Source organism: Phragmites australis, chromosome 21 (assembly GCF_958298935.1).
Source record: "Phragmites australis chromosome 21, lpPhrAust1.1, whole genome shotgun sequence".
In the NCBI taxonomy this organism is placed as follows: Eukaryota; Viridiplantae; Streptophyta; class Magnoliopsida; order Poales; family Poaceae; genus Phragmites; species Phragmites australis.
Genome location: NC_084941.1, coordinates 22,850,659 through 22,859,992, shown reverse-complemented (window position 1 = coordinate 22,859,992; position 9,334 = coordinate 22,850,659). Strand labels below are relative to the sequence as shown.

Here is a 9,334-nt window from a genome sequence, read left to right as displayed (position 1 = left end):
AAAACTTTTCAACTACAAAGTTGTAGATCTCATCGAGAGCTACAATTTTCATATAAATTTTATCCTCATCTGACTTCGTATGAAAAAATAATAAATTTTTGAAGATAAACTGTCACCTATTTCTACAGGTGGTTCTTTATGTAAACTGTCTGTAGAAATAACCAAATTATCGTAGACGGTCCAAATTTTTTTTTTTGCTTTTCTTTGAGGGACCGATTATCGCAGGCAATCCGCTTAAGAAACCGCCTGTGGAAATAAATTTTTACAGGCGATCCGCTTAAGGAACCACCTGTGGAAACCTATTTTCACAGGCGGTTCCTTAAGTGAACCGTCTATAGTAATAGATTTCCACACACGGTCACTTTTACGCCTGTAAAAATTATTCATTTCTACAGGCCTTCAATTGTAGACGGGTGCACTAAATGCGTGTGAAAATGAGTTACCACCCACCTCTAAAAATATTTTTTTAGTAATACGAACACATGCATCATGCATGCATGTCCAAGCCGAGAGCACCACTTTCTTTTTCTAACCTCTTTATTCCATAGCGTAGCCATTTGCATCATACAGGTCATTTGCACGCCATTTCCGTAGAAATTGATCTTCCACTCTCGGCTTCAAGACAACCTACTCAATAGCGCCCACCGGGACAAGTATTTCCTGCCTCAGGAAACCATCACAAATCTGTAGAGAATGCTACACGTCATGTTCCTCTAATCCTCTGTAATACTTCTAGCTTATTCAAACAGACCAACTATAGTCCAAGTGCAGTAGTTGATTATCACCGACTGTACTTACTCATGCGTCAACACTATAAGAGTACTTATTCATGGTAGAATAACTTTGAAATAAAGAGCACAATTCGATGACAACATTATACAAGAATAATGGAAACAAAAGGGTACCACACGTCTACAAGAGTACTTATTTTGCAGAGCTTCTCCAGTTGTGCATTTTGGATTATATTTTGTCAACACTTGTCTTGGTGCGGCCTCCATTCCACATCTTGCACTCTAGATTTCAGATTTCAGGACAAACATTGGGTCTCTGTTCAGGAATCGCCCCAGATTGCTCGATCTTTACACCAAGAAATAGCATATTTCCAAGTTTTTGGGTCCTGTAGTTTAGGCCCTGTAGATAGATAAGAAAAATGGTGTAAGAATTTACCTATGTACATTAGTTGCACCTAAATCTCTAGTACTTAAAAAATGGTCTGCCCTCCCCTCCCACACCCTCCCGTGTGAGCGCTGCGCGCGCGGGCGCCCTCCCGTGTGGGTCCCGCACGCTCCTGCGTTGACTAGTAAAACAAATAACCTAATAAACTATGATATGGGGTCACCGGTCACAATGAATTATGGATAGAATAGGGAAATATTTCCATGATATTGATAGTTCCAAAATATTTTTTTGAAAAATAGACAGTAACTAAATCATTGTAGAGTATTGAGAAAAATAGATTCAGGAAATCAAGGACATCACAAATCACAACTAATGTATAGCTATAGGCGTACTCTAGCCCGTTTCGATCGATAAAGTAATTTAAGGTGTTGTACTGAAACAAAATAATCATTGAAGACATAGGTAGTGCAAATCATTAATAGCATATGCCTTTTGATGGGTTGCCTTCCTCCGACCTATCCACCAGACTACCCGTCCATAAAAAAAGGTACGGTATAAAGAGGAATTTCTATAGGAAAAATAAAAGTTCATAAGCTTGAGTCTTAATGTCAGTTTAGCACAGCTTCAGATTCGAGATCCATACTGAATCTGAAGTTTATATAATAAAATAAAGTGATTTAAATATTTATTTTTTATATAATAAAATACCCTTAATTCACGTACAATTTCAGACCTTAGATTTCTTAGCGCTGGATAAGAACAGCTTTAAAAAATCTAGGATTCGGATCCGTGCCAAACGACCCCAGCAAATAAATTTCTATAAGAAAAATATACAAGGTAATGTGATTAAAATTTTCAAGTTCAGACCACAAGGTGTGGATTTATAGCATGTAGGAAAACAAGAAAATGAAATTGAAATGTACCTTCACATGGATCGCTTGAATGAGCATGTGATAAGTCTCTGCGTTCAAGGTTGTTGAGCCGCTCTTGATGGTATTTGTAAAGTGGCTTCATATCTATGGCTGGGCAATATTTGATCTTAAGTTCCCGAAGAGCAGAGCAACTCTCAAGACCACCAGGTAAGGATGTAAGGCGCTTGCAGCTCTCAAGAATGAGCCTTTCTAATGATCGCAGGCCTCCCAAGGAATCAAGTGACTGCAAATTATTGCAGCCATCAATGTATAAAGCAACAAGTGCATCCAGCTGTCCTGACATCGAACAGAGCTCCAGACAGTCCACAATATATAATGTAACACCCTACTTTACAACCAAGCCTATTTATTTGAAAAAAAGAAAATTTTGACAATATTTCCTCTATAGAGAGGTATAGCTGACCAAAAGAAATATCACAGGCAGGCAGAAACAGATATAACCAGCATATATATAGAGTCCGTCACGACGCTACCAGCGTCGTGCCACAACATAAACCAAAACAAACGACGGACCATCAGACACACCACTAGTATACACCGGTTGAGCTATCGACATCGTGATAAGGTAGTGTGTGCAGCTACCAAGATCCATTCCCAAAATGCACGACAACATCTAAACATACCTGTAAAGAAAGCACGGGTGAGATTCAAAAATCTCAGCAAGTGAAAGGTACTTTAACAAAAAGCTATTTAGCCACAGTTGAATGAGCTAACAATTCTAAATAGAAACTAGTAATGAAACAGACCGCCAACACTAGGAGAAACAATTATGACTAAGCAAGTCCACGATAACATTAAAAAAATTTAACATACGGTTGGTATAAGCCTTCAGAGCCGCATATATATCTATATACAAGCTAACTAAAGGAAATAAGATTTGATGCGAATGATTCATTGAATTTCATAAAAAAACATAACCATGCACATGATATGCTCTCATCACCCTTACCCCTCCTCGGGTAACGTAAGAGTGTGCACCGTACCCTAAGAAGACATAACCATGCACATGATATGCTCTCGTCACCCTTACCCCTCCTCGGGTAACGTAAGGGTGTGCACCGTACCCCTCCTCGGGTGACATACGGTACTGTACCGGTACGGTCGCGGCCAGAAGACGGCGACAAACTTCCAATGCATGAGATGTATATGTATAACGTGCTTCAAGCATAACTATCATAACTCCCGGAATATGCTTGAGACTTCGAAATTAAACATTGCATAAAACAATAATGAACAACTGCATAATGGCATATCGTGCTTACTGCACTTCATAAATCAATCATCGAGTAAACTTCTGGAAACGTAAACAACATAGTACCCAGCTCAGAATCAGTCATTCAGATTAGATGAATGCACTGTAATTAAAGAATGTAGGCAACCCAATATTAGGTTAAAGCATAGTCATACAATACATTCACTTGCCTTTACCGACGATGAAGAAAATTCGATCAAGAACGTCCGAAAATAGTACCACCTATACAGGCATACTATTAGAACTAAAACACATTTATAACACATAAAATATGAAGCGTCAATTCTACGTCTGAAAACGTCACGTATACGCCTACATTCCGAAAAACTGAACAGACAATTGTATCACATGAAATGATACACTATTTTCAATTCAGAGTTGAACTAAAATCTCACTAATTAGACTTCGCTCTGATGATCGAAATAAATACTTCGACTCGGATAACGTATCTTCGAATAAATAATGATTATCGAAACAAAACAGACTATTGATCACATTAAATAATACGACAGGAATTGATTGATTTGATTTAATCAAATCACAAATATCCAGAAATTACCGAGAAATCGTCTTCGAAAGATTGACGAAGAATCCGACGAAATCCCGAAATTTCCAACTTTTCCTTTTTTTTTCTTCTTTTTCCTTTTTTTTTCTTCCCCTTTTTTCTTTTTTTTTCTCTTTTCTTTTCTTTTCTTTTCTCCTTCTTCCTTCCTGGCTTCTTCTTCCTGGTTCTCTTCGGCTGGCTCTGCTTGCTTGCTTCTTCTTACAGCGCAGAGGCACGACGGCCGGCGACGGACGGTGGCGCACGGCGGCTCGGCAACGCGCAGCGGCGCCGGCAGCAGCAGCAGCGCAGGCACGCGGCGCACGGCGGCTCGGCAACGCGCGGCGCGGCGGCGGGAACTCGGCCGGTGCACGGCGGCGAGCGCGACGGCGACAGCAGGGGCGCGACAGCCGGAGCAAGCAGGTCGGCCGGCGAGCAGCCCAGCGCAGAACACGCACCGTGGAAGCTCGGCGCCGACAGAAAGAGAGAGACGCGTGCGAGAGAGAGAGAAACGCGAAGCACGGGTGCTGGAAAGTCTGGATGGATCGGCCGATACTTATCTTCTTTCTTTTTTTTATTTTTTTTTTCAAAACAACGAACGGTCTAAATTTATTGGGCTCACTACGGGTCTCAAAATGCCCGGAACGGACATATGAATAGCAAAATGGGTTCGTCTCGACGAGATGAACGCAACCACGGTCTCCGATCGTCCATACGAGCAACGGATCAAAAAGTCAAATTTTGGTCAAATCTCTCCTTTTTTTTTCTCTCTCAAAAATTTGGTATTACATATAACCACTTGAGGGACGGTGGTAGGTTTGAAAGTGCTACCAACTTATGACAACCCCATATGCGTAGATGTTCTAGGCGTGGTGGAGGATGATTTGGTGGTGATGATGATTGCTCTGGCACATGGCTGGTGGATGCTTCGTCGTTGCTTGGTGGATGTGTGGTCGTTGTACGTGTCCCAAACTGTTCCTCCTTCCCCCATATGGACTCAAGATTACGGCAGAAATCAATGTCAATACGTCTGAGGGACGGGGGAAGGATGAAGAGCTCGACCAAGCTTTCACATCCGAAAATAAATATTGAGTTTAGATGTGGCAGGACCTGATCCGTTGTTTGTGTTGGTTCAGCCCTCAGCTGTGTTGGCCCTATTAGCTTATTACATCTATAAATCTCCAATTGCTTCAAGGATACCAAGTTTCTGAACACTTCGTCCGGCCAGTAGATAAGTACATCGCAATTATTGATTTCCAAATCTACGAGTTTTCCAAACCATTTCCAAACCCCAGTTGATGCTGGTGATGGACTTGAGGGGAAGAAAAAGTTGCAGCCATCCAAGCTCAGTTCTGACAGAGATGATTCGTCATTCTCAAAATCCAGTTGAGGTGTTGTTTCTCTACTTCGAACAATTAGTGTTAGCTTGGACAGGAGCGACATATAGGATGATCTAACTATTGCTAAGGACAGCTCCGGATTCCCTTCATCCACCTCGACGACCTTGAGCTTTGGTGCTTCAGGCAGAGTTGCCAACTTTGGACAGTTATGAATGCATACCTTCTCAAGCTGAGGACATCTCAGTTCTTCTCCCCCTGTCCCTTCTGTTTCCACCCATCTCTCCAAGCTCGCCAAATGGCGTAACTCGAGTTCAATTAGTGCTGGAAATGTCATGGATGCTTCAAGCAGAGTTGCCAACTTTGGACAGTTACGAATGCATACCTTCTGAAGCTGAGGACATCTCAGTTCTTCTCCCCCTGTTCCTTCAGTTGCCACCCATCTCTCTAAGCTGTTCAGATCACGTAACTCGAGTTCAATTAGTGCTGGAAATGTCATGGATGCCATATCGCTACATAGGCTCTGCAATTTGTCCAAATTTTCCAAATAAAGAACTCGAAGACCATTTAAATGACAGAATTGAGGGAATTCCTCACACATTGTACACCCAACTAAACGGAGCTCAGTCAAGTGCTGCAACAAACTTGGATCTATCATCCAGGCTGGCAAACTAGTGCCTTTGTAGTTAACTATCCTTAGCATCTCCAGCCCACTATGAGGTTTGAGAGCATCTAGCACATTTTTATGACAAGCCTGTACGGATTCTTTGCGGCCTTCACCAGACCATTGAAGAGACAAATGCGTCAATTTCTCTTTATTCTGAAGACCGGCTGCTATTGCATGAGCTTCAGTAACATTTTCTAGGCCATGCAATGCTAATTCGCCACAAAGGTTTAACTTCTGCAGTTCTCCCACATTACTGCAACCAGAGCTAGCACCGACCACAAAATAAGTTAGAGTCTGCAGAGAAGTGAGTTGCCTGAGGTCTGGAGGCATGGACTTCAGTGATTCACACCCATTAGTATAGAGATGTCTGAGGCTTGTCATATATTTCATACCCTTTGGAAGTTGACCAAGATGGATGCAATGAGAAAGGTCCAAAGTCTGTAGATTATACAATGTGCTTATTTCTTCAGGAAGTTCTCTGATCTTCGAATTATTTTCAAGACTAAGGTATCTTAGGTGTTGTAAGTGCCTTGGCCCAAGTGGATGTTCTCGCAATCGAAATAGCTTTAGTACTCGTAGAGAATTGTACTTTGATAAATGTGGTGCTGAGCCACCAATGTACGTATCTGTATACAACAATGTCCGGAGTGTTGAAGATTGTTTCTTCAGAAAATGATCCAAAACTGGTGTATGGTCTGATCATGAGAACAGTATCGCTCGACAACAACTTCTCTTGATTGCTTGAATTAGTTAAAGTGACACATTCCTTTCCCATAACAGAGAGTGCTATGTCATGCATAAGATCATGTATCTTGCATATGGTTCTGCTACGAAACCGCTCCTTTGTTCCATACTCTTCCGGAGAGGTTTGTTTCACATCTTGAAAGAATGACCTCCAAGTTAGCTCCATGAAAGTTTCTCTGCCGGCCGTTTCAGGACGGTCTTCTGCCTGTGCTGGTATGAAGTCATGTGCCATCCATAATTGGATCAAAGTGTCCACATCAATCTCATAATCTTTGGGAAACAAAGCACAAAAGGCAAAGCACTGCTTCATGTGTGAAGGTAGGTCATCATAACTAAGCTTGAGTATTGGTAAAATTTCAGTCTTCTGATTACAGATTATGCTCGTGGATAATATATCGTTCCATTCTTGCACGCTGGTCTTGGTTCTCAAAATAGAGCCAAAGGCTTTGGCAGCTAGAGGAGAGCCAACACATCTGTCCACAATCTTATCAAGAATACCATCTAGATCATCACTGTTAGGCTTTTGCAAACTGAATGCTCTTCTCTGAATAATTTCCTTGAGAAAGCTGTGACCTAACTTCTCAAGATCATGGGCTTCAACCATACCCATGGTCATAATTCGAGCCACTTCTGAATCACGAGTTGTCATCAATATTGCACTGCCATTGCCACCACGCTGAAGGCAGCTCTTCAGTTTTCCCCACTTATCAGGATCCCGATTCCATACATCATCCAGAACAATGAGATACCTCTTTCCACTTACTTCATTCTGAAGATCCTGCAATGCTTTCTCACGATCTTGCTCATTGGTATTGCAAATGCTTCTGGCAATTTTGATAACATCAAAATCATCTGACACGCACAGCCACTTTCGGAGCTAGAAAAAATGCTTCTCAATTTCAGGGTCATTGTAAATGAGCTGCGCAAGTATAGTCTTCCCACTCCAACAATGGGGACGACAACGAGATCCCTGTTGTTAGCTTCGTCAAGCAGTATCTTCACAGTTTCCTGCTTCTCTTTATGTCTAGATTTGAGGACAATATCCTCCTCAGAGTTGATCATTATGGAATCTGTCTGACGCCACTGCTTTGACAGTGGTGCTTCCTGCCGGTGTGGAGTCAACGCAAATGCATTCATATCTGCGACAAGGACCTCGATGGTCTGCACAATCCTGCGCAGCTTCTTGCCCATCCTGCAACGGAACATGATGGGGTTATAAGTGGGGAAGAGGCTTACAACATCCATGCCAAGCATGCTGTAGTGCCCCTTCTTCTTGGCATCGCGCCGGAGTGCCTCGTACTTGAACTCGTCAAAGACGTCATTTGCTTCATAGGAGACCTTCTTGAGTGCTTTGAGCCAGGCACTTACTCCAGCCTGGTAAGCACCCTTGTCCTCGCGCTGCTCCTCCATTGCCTTCCATCACCTTGTACTGGTCCAGGAGGTAGCTGGAGGCTTTCTCCCTTACCATGGCGATTAGCGGCCCGACCATAAGCTCAGCCATGGTTGCTCTCACTACTCACAAGAACACACGCACAGAACAGCAGCAAACGCAAGTCCAGAGGAGAGATCATATGGTCGATTCTTGGGATTTCACAAAGAAACGGGCAGTAGTTAGCTGTGAGGCCACACAATTATTGGTCAAACCAGCATATAACTTAACTGTGTGAACATGCAGAGTACTAGACTGATTCCTCAGAACAAGTTGATGCAAACAAATTTGCCGGTGCACGTCAGAGCACGTCGGTTGATGTAAACGAAATTTGCCGCTGTCTTGGTGTCAGGCTGTGCGTAGAGGTGCCATTGGGTTGTGTAGGGTTGGGTACATCGTATACAATTAAGTGACTTATACTTGGTTGTTCACAAAACTCATTTACATGTATGGTTGACTTCAACTGTTTCATTTGGCTGCCTCGTCTCTTCATTAGAGTAGACAGATTCACATAAGCAATGCTTCCTCAATTTACTTCATGGCCTGTCCTAGGCAAATTGGTCATTTGTTCGCATTGACTAATTCAACTCATGAACCCGTTGAATAATTTAAATTCTCTTGATTATTCCATCTTATGTTCAGTTCCTACAAGAGGACCTCATTCACAATTTCCAACTATAAATTAGTCCAGGAATGCTCGAACTGTTCCTTGAACATTATGTTTCTTTCAAGTGCTACTCGATGTGATGTTTGTCCCCTAAGCCATTCTCAGTGGATGAAATGCCAATTGCAACAAGCCAAGGTAAAACTCTATGCCCCTTCCTACACAAATCCTCTACGATTGTCAAAATCCAGTTGGTGGTGATGGACTGTAGGGGAAGAAAAAGTTGCAGCCATCCAACCTCAGTTCTGCGAGAGATGATTCATGATTCTCAAAATCCATTGGAGGTGTTGTTTCACTAACTTTAACAGTCAGTGTTAGCTTGGACAGGAAAAACAAGTATCTTGATCTAACTATTGCTAAGGACAGCTCCGGATTCTCTTCATGCACCTCGACAACCTTGAGCTTCGGTACTTAATGTAGAGTTGCCAACTTTTTTTTTTCTCAAACAATGTAGAAGAGTTGCGTATCATTTCATTAATAGAAGGAATAAATGTAGTACAGAAAAACCCTGGTCAAGACCGGGAGAAACGAAAAAAAAGGCGTACACATGCGCACCACAAGCAAAAGGAAGAAACGACCTAAGGCAAAACAAGCTAGCTTGCCAAAAGCTTTCTCAACTCATGGGCACCGGCGGCACACCAAAGAGCCC

At 42.3% G+C, this 9,334-nt stretch overlaps 1 pseudogene; it reads right to left on the bottom strand.

Moving 5' to 3' along the window:
* Positions 1–481: 481 nt before the first annotated feature.
* LOC133903447 (disease resistance protein RGA2-like) lies at positions 482–8,289 on the bottom strand (annotated as a pseudogene).
* Positions 8,290–9,334: the final 1,045 nt, after the last annotated feature.